The sequence below is a fragment of the Nematolebias whitei genome, chromosome 8 (assembly GCF_014905685.2).
Source record: "Nematolebias whitei isolate Nwh7 chromosome 8, NemWhi1, whole genome shotgun sequence".
Classification (NCBI taxonomy): domain Eukaryota; kingdom Metazoa; phylum Chordata; class Actinopteri; order Cyprinodontiformes; family Rivulidae; genus Nematolebias; species Nematolebias whitei.
Window position 1 is genome coordinate 3,411,413 of NC_056505.1, and position 14,289 is coordinate 3,425,701.

The window sequence follows — 14,289 nt, forward strand, 5'->3', positions numbered from 1 at the left end:
ACGACAGCAGACTCTCTGTCTGCAGCCGAAGTGCTGCTCTACGCAGATGACAGCAGACTTTACTTTGAGCTGGTGAGGAGCTTCAAACTGCAGGAACTCTCTGACAGACTTAACGTTGGAGCTTTTTGAGAATAAAACTTCATGTTGACGTCCAGAACCCAGATATTTTTAATCCTGACATCAGGAAGGAGACTTTAAAGACTTTCATGTAATAGTTGGACATTTTCTCCTCCGCAGGTTTTCAGTGTTTCACCTCTGGATGACGTGTTGCTACAACAAGTTTAGAAACATTGTGTCCAGAGGAACTAAAATATTTCAGTTAATGAAATGAGTCAAAAAGTAAAAAACAAACTTTAATAAAGTCTCACACTCCACACCTACTGACCGGAACCTTAAAGAATGAAAATGTTTTATGTGTTTAATCTGCAGCTGAGTCAGACAGAGATGAAGTGTTTGTGACGGCAGCTGGACCGCTCACCTCCTCCTGCTCCTCCTGCTCCTCCTGCTGCTCTGACTGAACCACAATCTTTTTATTAAGAGAGACGAGGTCGTTTTATGAATGAAACGTCCGAGTTATTAAAGTGGGATGACTGGACGTCTGCTGACGACCTGAAATAAGTTCCTGTCCTGCTGAACAACAAACTGTTCTCTGGAGACAGAGTCGTCACTGAATGTTCTTTTGATCAGGAGCTGAAGGAATCTGAGCTTTGGCTCAGGTGGAAGAAATGATGCTGACCATCGTTTCCTGGATTCTTTCTTCTCTTTTTGCTCCCGACTTTAAAATATTTCACATTTTAACAAGAAAAACTCAAAGATCCAAGAAAGGTGGAAGCAGAAGACGTTTGGGTCGAACGTGTCGTTTGAACGTTTTTCATTATCAAGAATAAAAACGTGACAGTTTCTGCTGCTGTGAGCGCTGACGGACCACAGGGAACCGGGTCCAACGGTTCTGATTCACCCACCAGGACGAAGGAGACACTTCCAGCTCCAGTTCTGTTCAGAACCGCTCATTCCTCTCATCAGGTCCAGTCACCGTGAAGCTAGATGTTTGTGATTCTGTCTTTGTTGGACCTGAAACAAGGACAGGATCTGGGTCCACCTGCAGTCCATGGGACGGGGTCCCTCAGTTGGACAACACGTCTCTTCATTGGGTCGGGTCACCATCTTGGACAACATGTCTTATTAAGTGGGCCATGTCCCCGTGTTGGACAACATGTCTCTGGGATTAATGTCCTCCTTCAGATCTTTATTTTAAACTGATGTTTTTTTCAGGCGATTTCATTTGATATAAAATCTGAAGTTTTCTCTTCTCCAGGCAGGAAAAGTTGCTGTGATCAGTTTTTGTTTTGTTTTTATTGATTTTATGAGTTTATATGTTTAGATTGACTCAAACTTTTTATTTATTTATTTTTATTTCAATAAAATAAAGAGGTGAGCCTTTTCGAGGAGAAATGTTTCTTTTTGGCTCAAAGATGCAGAAATGTGTTGAGTTTTCAGAAAGAAGAACAAAAAGATTAAAGAGAGACCAGAGACCAGGTCTGGTGTGTCCTCCTGGTCTCAGACCAGGACTCTGAGGATGAGGAGCAGCAGGAGGAAGAACTGATGATGGAATAAAGTGATGATGATGTTTCAGCGAGGAGGAGGAGGAGTAGGATGAAGCCACTTCAGGGACGTTTACACGAGTGGGTCGGCTGTAAATGTTTGGACAGTGAAGACACGGAGGTTCTGGTTCTGGTCCCAGCTGTGACACGTGGACCTGCTCTAAATCTGCTCATGTTTCTGAGACTGAAGGTTCTCTAAATATTTGTCCTGGTGAAAACTCCTTCAGTCGTTTTCCTCAAGATTAGATTTTTAAAAAAGAAGCTCCTTTTCTTGTTTTTAAAGAAAGAAAAGTTTTTATAAAATTAGTTTTTGCAGAAATAAGTTCGATGACCTGAAATAAAAACATCCTGAAATGTATTTATCTAAAAACAGAAACAATAACAATAAAAATCATTTTCAAATGGATGGAGTATTTGTGTATTTATATATATTGTGAGCCATTTGTGTATTTTTGTATATTATGAGCCTTTTGTGTGTATATGTATATATATATATATATAGTCAGTCATTTGTGTATTTAACACCATTAGGTCTGAGTTAACACAATTACCATAATTGTTCTTCTACAAGCCGCTTCTTTTTGTACCTTGTGGTTTATGTGCAGGAGCATCTTATTTATTTATGTATTTTTAATCTTTTTCAAAATGTATATTTTTATTTTGTGGGTAGTTGTGGTGGGAGTGGTGGTGCAGAGGTTAGAGAAGGTGGGCCTGTGATCGGAAGATCGTTGGCTCAACTCCCGGTACTGACATCAAAATGTGTGACCTGCTCGCTGCAGCTGCAGAGACAGAAGTTCCATAAAAACTTTACAGAAGAAACATGGAGGGAGGCAGGAGATGCCAGAAGGACAGCAGCGCCCCCTGCTGGCTGCTGACTGTTTGAGCAGGGAGGATGGAGAGGAGAGACGAACAGCTGGAAATCTCATAAGCCTCATTTCATCTTCAGTAGGACATCATCTCCATCTTCATCGTCTGCCTCTTCTCTGTGGTCCGGTTACTGAGACAACTGGTCCAGGACAGAAACCCAGACCTCCTTATCCCCAGAGACGCTCTCCAGACCCTCCTGGAGGACCTCGAGGTGTTCCCAGACCTGAGAGGTCTGTCTTTTAGTGTTCTCCTGTGGGACGGGCCCAGACAACCTCCAAAGGGAGGTGTCCAGGAGGCGTCCTGAGCAGAGGAACCTCCTCAGCTGACTCCTTTAGATGCAGAGGAGCAGCAGCTGTCCGAGCTCCCGGATGATGGAGCTGCTCCGTGTCAAACGCTCAAACTAACAAAATGTTCAAATCTTCTCTCCAGCAACACATTTCTAAAGATGTTCAGGTCCACGTTCCCTCTGAAACATCTCCGCTTCTTCTGACAACAGTCATGTCCAGAACCTGAGTGTTGCAGCTGTCCAACAGTCCTGGATGGAGCAGATGTTCTAAAACCTGTAGATATTTTTCTGCATGGATGGAATCTTTCCAGATGTTTAAGCTGCTCAAACCAGAGCCATTAATGCACCCCCATACCATCAGAGAGGCAGGCTTTTGAAGTCTGAGCTGGTACCAGTCTGGATGGTTCCTCTCCTCTTCAGAAGGAGGATGTGGATTCAGATTTGGATCTGTTTGACCTCAGAGCAGTTCTGGACTTCACCTCAGTCCATCTGAAATGAGCTCTGGTCCAGAGAAGATACACGATGGATTGAAATGACTTTTTGTTTGATCGATACACGGACATGAGTTCACGCGTGGCTTCTTCTACTCAGTCTGACGGCAGACACGGCACAGCTTTTCAAAATAAAGGTTTAATTTTCATCGTCAGATGTTTCCTGCGTTCTGAATAAAGTTCAGAAGATCTAAACCTGTACAACTTTTTCAGAACTGGGGTCAACAGTCCTGCAGTGGTGGAGTCTACCTCCGGGTCCAGACCAACAAACAGGTGATGCTGAACAACCAGACCTTCTGGTGGTGGACAACAAGAGAGGAGGGCAGTGGAGATGTAGTGATCTAAAGAGACTGTAACATCTGGAAGAAGGAGCAGCTGGAGAAACACCTGGAGCTGAAAGAAGAAACAGAGAAGATGTGGAGAGTCTCAGAGGTCATTGGAGGACTCGGTGCTGTGACCCCCAAACTGGAAGAGTGGCTCCAACAGATCCCAGGAACAACCTCAGAGATCTCTGTCCAGAAGAGGAACAGCTGAGATACTGAACAGAACCCTCAGAACCCGGGCCTCTGCAGAACTGCAGGTTTAATTAATGTGGATGGAGTTTCTTATGATCAGTTGTATTTTATGTCTAACCTGCAGAGGAACCTGCAGAGGAACCTGCAGAGGAACCTGCAGAGGAACCTGCAGAGGAACCTGCAGAGGAACCTGTTTCCTCCTCTTCCTGTAGGATCCTGTCTGAATGACGGAGCGTGTTGATCCAGGGACAGTCCTGACTCCTCCTGGGCTGTCCCTGGTCTCTGGTCCTGTGTCCATGGACAGGGTCTGGAGGTGCACTCCTGGAGAGGAGGAGGTCTGGTTCTGGAACCCCAGGGTCTTGCATGTTGTCTGCAGATGATGTGGTTCTGTTTGAGTCTTTGGGCCAAGACCTTCATCGTGCTCTGAGGTGGTTTGCTGCTGAGAGTGAAACAGTCGGTTCCTCTTAGTTCTGGACCAGAACCAGAACTCCCCCCCTCCAGGTTGGGGGGAGTCTTTGCCTCAGGTGGAGGAGTTTAACTGCTCAGACCCAGATCAGGTGAGGAGGAGCTCCATCAGGGGGAGTTCAGAGAGCTGCTGCTCCTCTGCATCCAAAGGAGTCAACTGAGGAGGCCCCTCTGATCAGGACACCTCCCTTTGGAGGTTTTCTGGGTCTGACCCAGAACTCTCGGAGTTCTGGACCTCTCAGTGACACGTCAGGCTCCTCCAGGAGGAGCTGGAGAGGAAACCTCAAAAAGTGATGAGCACCTGAACAAAGATCCCAGATCCAAACAAACAAACAACCAGAAGTTTAACAAACAAACAAACAAACAAACAAACAAACAAACAAACAAACAATAATAAAAGAGACAAAGACAAACGGTTTCTGTAGCTGTAACTGTTTCATTATAATAATCTGTTTGTTGCTTAATTTAAAACGCATCTACCTGTTTATTTATTTATTTGTTTGTTTGTTTGTTTGTTTGTTCTGAACTCGGTCTGTGTTTCAGGTTCTCAGCTGCAGGAATCTTCTGAAGAGAAACCAGAACCTCCTGAGCAGAACCAGGAAGTGGAGGAAGGAGTCTCCTCTGTAGGATCCTTCGTAGGAACCTCTGCGGGTTCTCCGGTGTCAGGGGGCTCATGTTGCCTCCTCCTCCTCCTTCTCCTTCTCCTCCTCCTTCTCCTTCTCCTCCTCCTCGGAAACGGGATGTGATGTAAACAGAACTTTTTTTTTGTCCTCCTGTCTTTGGAGAGTTCGGATCTTTTTCTCAAACTCGACCCAAACGGGTCTAAAAGAGTCGGATTCAGGAGTTTTATGGACCGGTCCGGGAGGTAAAGAACCGAGCAGGTTCTGGACTGGACCAGGCCCGTCCGCCGCCGAAAAACCAACTCCGAGCCTTCGGACCGGGACACCGAGGACCGAACCGGGCTGAAGCTGCTGTGTTGGGCCTGGAGACCAGCTGCGGACAGGTACAGAACTTTCTGCTGATCCCTGAGTCCGACCAGAACCGAAAGTCCAGAAAAAAAGTTTACTCAAGAAAACAGATCTGAGATTAGATCCAATCTGAGGCCTTCAAGAGATCCGAACCAGAATCTTCAACTGATAGATTGATTTAATAATCTGAACCAGAACCTTTAGCTGATAGATATTTTTAATAATCTGAACCAGAAACTTTAACCGATAGATTGATTTAATAATCTGAACCAGAACCTTTAGCTGATATTTTTAATAATCTGAACCAGAATCTTCAGCTGATAGATTGATTTAATAATCTGAACCAGAACCCTTAGCTGATAGATATGTTTAATAATCTGAACCAGAATCTTCAGTTGATAGATTGATTTAATAATCTGAACCAGAACCTTTAGCTGATAGATATTTTTAATTATCTGAACCAGAACCTTTAGCTGATAGATTGATTTAATAATCTGAACCAGAACCTTTAGCTGATAGATATTTTTAATTATCTGAACCAGAACCTTTAGCTGATAGATATTTTTAATAATCTGAACCAGAAACTTTAGCTGCAGGATTGATGTAATAATCTGAACCAGAACCTTTAGCTGATAGATATTTTTTATAATCTGAACCAGAACTTTCAGCTTCAGGATTGATTTAATAATCTGACCCAGAACCTTAAACTGCAGGATTGATTTAATAATATGAACCAGAACTTTCAGCTCCAGGATTGATTTAATAATCTGACCCAGAACCTTAAACTGCAGGATTGATTTAATAATCTGACCCAGAACCTTAAACTGCAGGATTGATTTAATAATCTGACCCAGAACTTTCAGTTGCAAGATTGATGTAATAATCTGACCTAGAACCTTAAACTGCAGGCTCACTTTAATAATCTGAACTAGAACCTTCAGCTGCAGGATTACATTAATAATCTGGACCAGAACCTTCAGCTGCAGGATCACATTAATAATCTGGACCAGAACCTTCAGCTACAGGATCACATTAATAATCTGGACCAGAACCTTCAGCTGCAGGATCACATTAATAATCTGGACTAGAACCTTCAGCTACAGGATCACATTAATAATCTGGACCAGAACCTTCAGCTACAGGATCACATTAATAATCTGGACCAGAACCTTCAGCTGCAGGATCACATTAATAATCTGGACCAGAACCTTCTGGTCAGCAGTGATGAACAGAACCTGCTCCATGATCCGTCATTCATTCGTTCATAAACTGCTGGATTATTTTTATTCCATCAGAGATTATCCACAGCTGTCTTTAACGGTTGGAGCTCAGAGCTGGTCTCAGATAGACCCTGACCAGGTGGACAGGCGAGGCGCCCTGGACTGTGAGGTTTGCAGGTGATGTCTCTAGTGAAGGTAGGGAGCAGGTGGAGGAGAGCCTGGAGAGGTGGAGGTCTGCTCTGGAAGGAGGAGCGATGAAGTTGTGAGGAGCAGAGGTTCTGAAGGAGGGTGCGTTCAGGGCCAAACCTTCCTGAGATCAGACCTGCTGTGATGTTTGGAGGAGGAGGAGCAGGAGGAGGAGGAGGAGGAGGTGAAGACGTTCTGATCTTCACTGGCAGGAACCAAAACAACTCGTTCAGAAACAAATGGTCTGTGTGTGTGTGTGTGTGTGTGTGTGTGTGCGTGCGCGTGCGTGCGCGTGCGTGTGCGTGTGTGTGTGCGTGTGTGTGTGTGAGGGATCATGTTGACGTTATTTTCAGGCTCAGAGTTCAGTCAGTTCGTTCCTCAGGAACAAACTGTCAGCAGCTCCTTAAACATCCAAACAAACTGTCCCACAGGACGGCTGGCGTTTAGTAAACATGCAAACAACAAAACATATAAACAACAAACATGTAAACAAACAGGAAAGAGGTGCAGAAGTAAACATCTCAGATGTTCACACTTGATTTATATTTAAGAAGAAACTTCTGAAGAATTGATGAGTTATGTTGAAGCGTTCGTGTCGGGAGGAACACCTGCAGACAGAACCACGGTTCTGACCCGCTCAGAGTCCCAGAACCACGGTTCTGACCCGCTCAGAGTCACAGAACCACGGTTCTGACCCGCTCAGAGTCCCAGAACCACGGTGCTGACCCGCTCAGAGTCCCAGAACAACGGTTCTGACCCCCTCAGAGTCCCAGAACCACGGTTCTGACTCGCTCAGCATCCCAGAACCACGGTTCTGACCCGCTCAAAGTCTCAGAACCACGGTTCTGACCCGCTCACAGAACAGACTCGTGCTGAGGAGGAGCAGCTCCTCGGAGGAAGACCTGTCATGTTCAGGTCTGAGTGGGTCCAGGTCCAGGAGGCTCTGCTGGACCCTCAGGTTGCTCCTGTTGGTCTCCGGTTCTGGTCGTCGACCTTTGAACCCTCATGACGAGTGACTCCTCTCGTGAGAACTTCCTTCACCTCAGGACGAACATGATGTCGTCACGCGTGTCTCACTGCTTCTGTCCGTGTTGTTTGTCAGAGGATCGATGTTAAACAAGAAAACAGACTTTAAACTGGTAAAAATCAACAAGATTTAATTTTGTTTCATCCTGGATGAAAGTTTATTGCTTTAAATTATTACAGTTTGACTCAAACAAAGTTCCATTAAAAGGATTCAGGGCAACAACAGTTTATTTTTAGCAGATAGACTCAAAACTTGTAATAATTGTTTTATTTTCTGCTAAAGCTTTGGTGGACCGGCTCATTGGGCTCCTCCCTCCTGATTAGGCTCCGCCCACCAGCTCTGCAGATTCAAAAGTTTCAGGAAGTGTTTGTTTTTGACATTTGATGACTCGTCTTGTTTTTTTTACCAATTCTAACCGAACTCTCGGCTTTCCTTTCGTTCCGTTCTGAGCGTTTAATGTGAGCGAAGCAGAACATCTGCTTCTGTCCTCGTGCAGTTCTGCTGTCCAACCTCATGTCTCCGTCCACACCATGTCCCTCTGGGTCGAAATCAGGCCCAGGCTTAAACTCTGGTCCAGTTCTAGGCTCATATGGTCCAACTGAAGGTCAGAAACCAGCAAGTTGTCTTCACTGACTCAGACTGGGTCGTTCAGAACTTCTGGAACCAGCAGCATCACCTGAACGGTTCCTCTGAAGGGACAGACTTTTTGTTAAAACCTCTTTGGACCGGACTTCTTCTCTCTGCAGTACGTCCAGCTTTAGATCCAGACCCGTTCGGCCCAGCATGGACCCACATGTCTGAGACACGGAACCGTCTAAACCCACCACATGGGACACGTTTGCAGCAGATGGACAGGAAGACCTGAGAATAGAACCTTCTTCCAGTGAACGCCTCGGATCGTCCCGACGCCTGACGTGTTTCTGTCGTCACACGTCGGCTCTAACCGGAAGCTGCAGCGAGCCAGAGAGCATCGTGGGTAAAACGTGCTCAGCTCGGCGCTGTGGTCGGAGGAGAAGTGATTACAGATGAGGTTAGATGAACCGGTGTCGGGTTTCCATCAGCCGGGCCGCAGCCAGAACCTCATGAAACCATTAAAACCCACAGGGTCTATTAGAACGGATCAGTCGGAGGTACAGGAGGAGGAGGAGGAGGAGGAGGAGGAGGAGGAGGAGGAGGAGGAAGAGGAGGAGGAATGAATAAATAATTTATTTGATCCAAAACTACTTTAGTGGGAGAAACTTTGCTGCTTCCAAGATGTTAGCTTCTTTGTCATCGTCTTCATCAAAGGTTTTTTTTCATGTTCCAGTTTTTTATTTTAAAGGACCAAAAAAAGTTTCTATAAAAAGTCAAATTTATGCATAAATTTAAAAAAAAACACACAAAAAAGAAACAATTTTATGACAAAATAAATAAAAACAGTTAAAATATAAATAAATCAGCTTTAAACTGTGTTTTCCTTGAAATAAAGAAATGCTCAAATGAAAAGATTTAACGAGCACAAAGTAAATATGAATTATTACGTCACACTCATCGTCTGAATGTTCATGTTCACTCTGTTGTGTCTTCCGTACGTTTTCTGCGTCTTTCTCGTCCCGCAGTTTTCAGCTGTTTCAACAAATCATGAATCAAAACGTTCGGCTCGTTCAGGACAATCCTGCTCTGACTTTTAGTTTTGGTGCAACTTTAGCTTTTTTAATTATTTAGCCTTTTCTGACATTTTTCCCTCAGAGAAAATTAATCAACTCATTTTACCTCCTTCACATCTTTAGCTCTGTTTACAACCTTTTACTGCTGCTTTCACATTTTGTTCTGCTTCAGCTTCTTTCAGCTTCCTTCCACAAATTTAAACATTGTTTCAGCTACTTTCAGCTGTTTTTTCAGCTGATTTGAGCTCCTTTCAGATTCTTTCTGCTAACTAGAACATTTTTATGCTTTTTCTAACTTCTTCCTGCTAATTTCAGCTTGTTCTGCTCCTTTTAACTTATTTCTGCTAGTTTAGAATTTTTCTACAATTTCAGCTACTATTTAGCTGTTTTATGCTAATTTGAGCTTTTTCAGCTACTTACACATTTTTTGTACTCATCTAAACTTTTTTCAGCCTAATTCAGCTAAAATATGCTCTACATTTTGTTCTTGTAATTTAAGCTTCTGTCTGGTTTTTTTAGCTACTTTGCAGCTGGTTTTTTTTTCTTATTTCAGCTTTTTTCAGATAATTTCCACTTTTTGTGCTCATTTCTGCATCTTTCAGCAAACACGTTCTTTCTGATTATTCTGCTTATTTACACTTTTTCTACCTTTTTAGTATTTTTCACTAATTTAATTTGTTTTCAGATAAATTGAAGTTTTTCATGGTATTTTCAGCTACTTTTAATCTAATTAACTTCTTTATGGTAATTTCAGCTTGTTATGCTCCTTTCAGCATTTTTTCCCTGCTAGTTTCAGCTTTTTCTGCTATTTCAGCTACTATTTAGCTGATTTATGCTAATTTTATACTTTTCAGCTAATTCCACATTCATTTAGCTCATTTCAGCGCTTTCTGCTTCCTTCTGGTAGTTTAAGCTTCTTTCTGCCTTTTCAGTTACATTTCGGCTACTTTTTGTTGCTAATTTCAGCCTTTTTTTTAGCTCATTTTTGTGTTAATTTCTGCTAATTTATACCTCAGTCAGCAAAAGAAAATTTATTTTTGCTTCTGCTAATTTAGGCTTGTTCTTTCGTTTTAGCCACATTTCATTCATTTGAGTTTTTTAGCTAATTTTGGCTGTTTTTCAGCAAGTTCTTCAGCTATAAGCATTCACACAGCATTTTTGCAGGAAATCCAGTTTCTCTATTTTTTATTTAGTTTTCTTGTGTGGTTGTTTATTTCTCAGTTGTTTACTGTTTATCTGTTATTTGTTTGTTTTCTGGACATATTTTCTGCGATGGTTTAAAAAACTTCAGCCAGACACTCTGTGTGCTTTGAACACCTCAGGTCCAACCGATGGTTCAGAGGAGTGCTTTGGTTGTTTCGTGTCTGGACGGGTTTGGGTCAGAACCTCCGCCTCGCTCCGTGGTTTCTTCCAGATGTTCGCTGTGGACTCCACTGGTTTTCTGTCCGTGTTCTAATCGGGTTTTTATACATGAGGACCGTGGACGCTGCACGTCCGCGTGCGGTCCTTGTTGTCAGAACCTCTCAGCTGTTGTGGTGTCATCTGCTCTGGTTCTGATGAGCTCATTCAGGAAGAATGAGGGATGTTTAGCTGTTCTCATCACAGCAGCTGTAAAACAACACGTGTCGGTTAACGAACCTCTGGACACCAGGAATGTTTGTGAGCTTTCCTCAGAATCAGCCGGTTCTGCTCGTTTGGGCTCCAGAACCGTCTGGTTCTGCTGATTGGGCTGTAGGAGTGTTGCAGGACGGTCCTCTCTGCTTTAACATCCTGAGACGAAGACTGTTTCCTGACTGACTGCAGTCCAGGTTCTGACTCGGACCGGAACAGAAGGTTCTGGTTCTGAGCCTTTCAGTGTGTTCGGTGCGAGTCAGGAAGGATTTGGTTCTTTTTGGACCGAAGGAACCGTCTCCTGTCTGTAGGTGAAACCAGTCAGGGCAGAGACAGGCGCTCAGAACCGGGATTTGGGTCAGAACTCTGGATGTTCATCATTTTCACCTGCGGGTGACAGAGAACATGAGAGATGCTGTTTGATGTTGCCCCGGTGATGACTCCGCCCCCTTCAACTCCGCCCATTGCATACCTGCCCAGGTGTGCGTCTGTCCGTCAGCATGCCCGTGCATGTGCACACACCTGGACCCCAGACGGGATTAGCCCGGGTGCACGGCTGCACGTGCACAGATGCTGATCCTGTGTCTAAGAAGAATCTTTTTCTAACGTGCAGCTGAAACTGCTGCTGCAAAGAAACGGAGCTGCATTAAAACAGCTGAAGTTCTGAAACCCAGCCTGTCCTCACTTCAGCTCCTTCATGCTGCTGAAGAGCAGCTGCAGGTTCCAGCAGGAGCTTCCTTGTCCCCGGTCCAAACTGTCCCTGTCTTCATGTCCTCAGGCGTCTGCTTGGGTTTCTTCTGTCTCCTGTCAGATCAAAGCTCTGCATGTTCAGCCAGGAGCTGCTCACATTCTTCAGCTGCCAGCAGCCCCTTCAGCTGTTGCGCTCCACGTCAGGACTCGTATCCCGCGCTGAGCTTCAGGTGTGCAGCCCCACACGCCGAGAGAGCAGCCGAAGTTGAAACTGAACCACAGACCGCGAAGGAGGAGCTTTGTAGGTTTGAGGAAGTTGAACTCTGAGACCTCCTCTGTTTCTCATTTGACGTAAATGTCTTCCTTCAGCTCCTCTCAGACCATCTGTCCTCTCTGTCCAACACCTGTTGGTCCTCAGCACAGTGTCCCTTGTCCTCGAGGAGTTGGTGGACCACTGTGTCTAGTCCTGAAGAGCTGCTTTCCGGTGGTGAGCCATGCGTCTGTGAAGATGTTGTTCAGTTTCTCCAACATGAAGCTCTGAAGGTTCCAGCAGACGCCACACTGTTCTGTCCTCAGGATGGACCAGCCTCCAGCTGAAGGTCCTGTTGGGTTTTAAAAGGACCAGGATGTTGTGTTTGGGGTTTCTCAAATCCTCCAGCAGCTTCTGGGATGATGTTTGCTTCTCTCCCTGTTCTGTTCTGCAGCGTGTTTTTAGATTTGTTTGCTGATTGAAGGTCCAGTTAGGACATCCACATGTTCTGGTCTGGTTCTGTACCTTCTGTCTTTGTGGGGACATGTCTGGTCCGGTGGTGTAAAGTTCTGATGACAGAAAGTGTGTGTTCCAGTGGGCGGTGGAAACCTACTCACACGGGTCAAACAGAAGGTTCTGACCCGTGTGAGTAGGTTTCCTGTAAACTTCAGTGTTGAGGCTTGTCCATGTCCACCAAACAGTCCATGAAGACAGCTTGACGTTATTGACGTCCTCTGGTGAACTTGTTGTTCACAGACTTGATGTCTGCTGAACACTTCTACTTCGTTCACATGGATTTTGACCCGATTGTCGTCCACGTATCAGAACCAGTGGCTCGGTGTTGTTCCTTTGAAGGAGTCCAGGGCTCTCTGTTCCACTTCCCCCATGTAGAGATTGGACACAGCTGGTGACCCAGAAGATCCCACGGCACAACCAGACTTCTGTCTGTAGAAGCTCTCATTGAACTTGAAATAAGCTGTGGAACGACAAAGGTCCACTTGGTACAGGTCTGGTCTGGTGTGGACCTGGTCCTGCTGTTAAAGTCGTTATCTTGTTGAAGACGTTTTCTGACGGTCTCTGTTGTCTCTGATGTGGTGAAAAGTGAAGTGACGTCAAAAGATTCAAGAGTTTCTCCTGGAGCCATCTTCAAAGTTTTGAAGATGGCTCCAGGAGAAACACTGGAGTAACTGGAGTTACCCAGAGTAAACCAGACTTAACCAGATTTACTTAGAGTTAATCAGAGTTAACCTTAGAGTTAACCAGAGTTACTTGGAGTTAATCAGAGTTTACCTTAGAGTTAACCAGAGTTACTTGGAGTTAACTGTAATTACTTAATGTTAACCAGTTACCTAGAGTTAACCAGACTTAACCAGATTTACTTAGTTAATCAAAGTTAACCATAGAGTTAACCAGAGTAACTTAGAGTTAACTGTAATTACATAGTGTTAACCAGAGTTACCTAGAGTTAATCAGACTTAACCAGATTTACTTAGAGTTAATCAGGGTTAACCACAGAGTTAACTAGTTACTTAGAGTTGACTGTAATTACTTAGCGTTAACCAAAGTTACCTAGAGTTAACAAGACGTACCCATATTTACTTAGAGTTAACTGGAATTACTAAACAGAGTTAAACAGAATTACCCAGAGTTAACCCTAGAAATAACCAGTTACTCAGGGTTAATTAGAGTTCACTGGAATTACCCAGAGTTAACCATAGACTTAACCAAATGTATGTAGAATTAATCAGAATTAACCATAGAGTTACCCAGAGTTACTTAGAGTTTACTGGAATTAATTAGAGTTAAACAGAGTTACCCAGAGTTAACCCTAGAAATTACCAGAGTTACTCTGGGTAATTTCAGTGAACTCTAAGTAACCCTGAGTTAACTGTAGAGTTATCGAGAGCAAACTAGAGTTACCCAGAGTCAACCAGTTGCTCAGAGGTAATGGTAGTTACCCATAGCGTTAACCAGCGTTACTTAGAGTTCACTGGAATTACACAGAGTTAACTGTAGAGTTATTGAGAGCAAACTAGTTACCCAGAGTCAACCAGTTGCTCAGAGGTAATGGTAGAGTTATCCATAGAGTTCACCAGCGTTACTTAGAGTTCACCGGAGTTACCCAGAGATCCGTAGAGTGATACAGATTCAACTAGAGTCTCCTAGAGGCAGCCAGTTACCCAGAGTTAACCATAGAGTAATCCAGAGTTAACTAGATTTACCCAGAACCAGTTCCTCAGAGTTGATAGTTACCCAGCGCTAACCATGAGTTAACCATAGTTGACTCTATAGTTAGAGATCACTGGAGTTACCCAGAGTTAACGGCAGAGTGTGTGCGTTGCTCTGAGAGTGTGTGTTTATGTGTGTGTGTGTCCTTGTTTATGCTGCTTTGTGAGGCCCATTTATCCAACTTATACTGCATTGTGAGGACCAACTGCTCCTTATGGGGCCCAAAGCCCGGGCCCC

General features: G+C 44.2%; 1 protein-coding gene across 1 annotated transcript in view; it reads left to right on the forward strand.

Moving 5' to 3' along the window:
• Positions 1-5,103: 5,103 nt before the first annotated feature.
• ddr2l (discoidin domain receptor family, member 2, like) overlaps positions 5,104-14,289 on the forward strand; it is a 30,622-nt gene continuing 21,436 nt past the window's right edge. The window contains exon 1 of the mRNA XM_037680002.1: positions 5,104-5,228. The gene's annotated coding sequence lies outside the window, so the exon portion shown is untranslated. The remainder of the gene's footprint in view (positions 5,229-14,289) is intronic.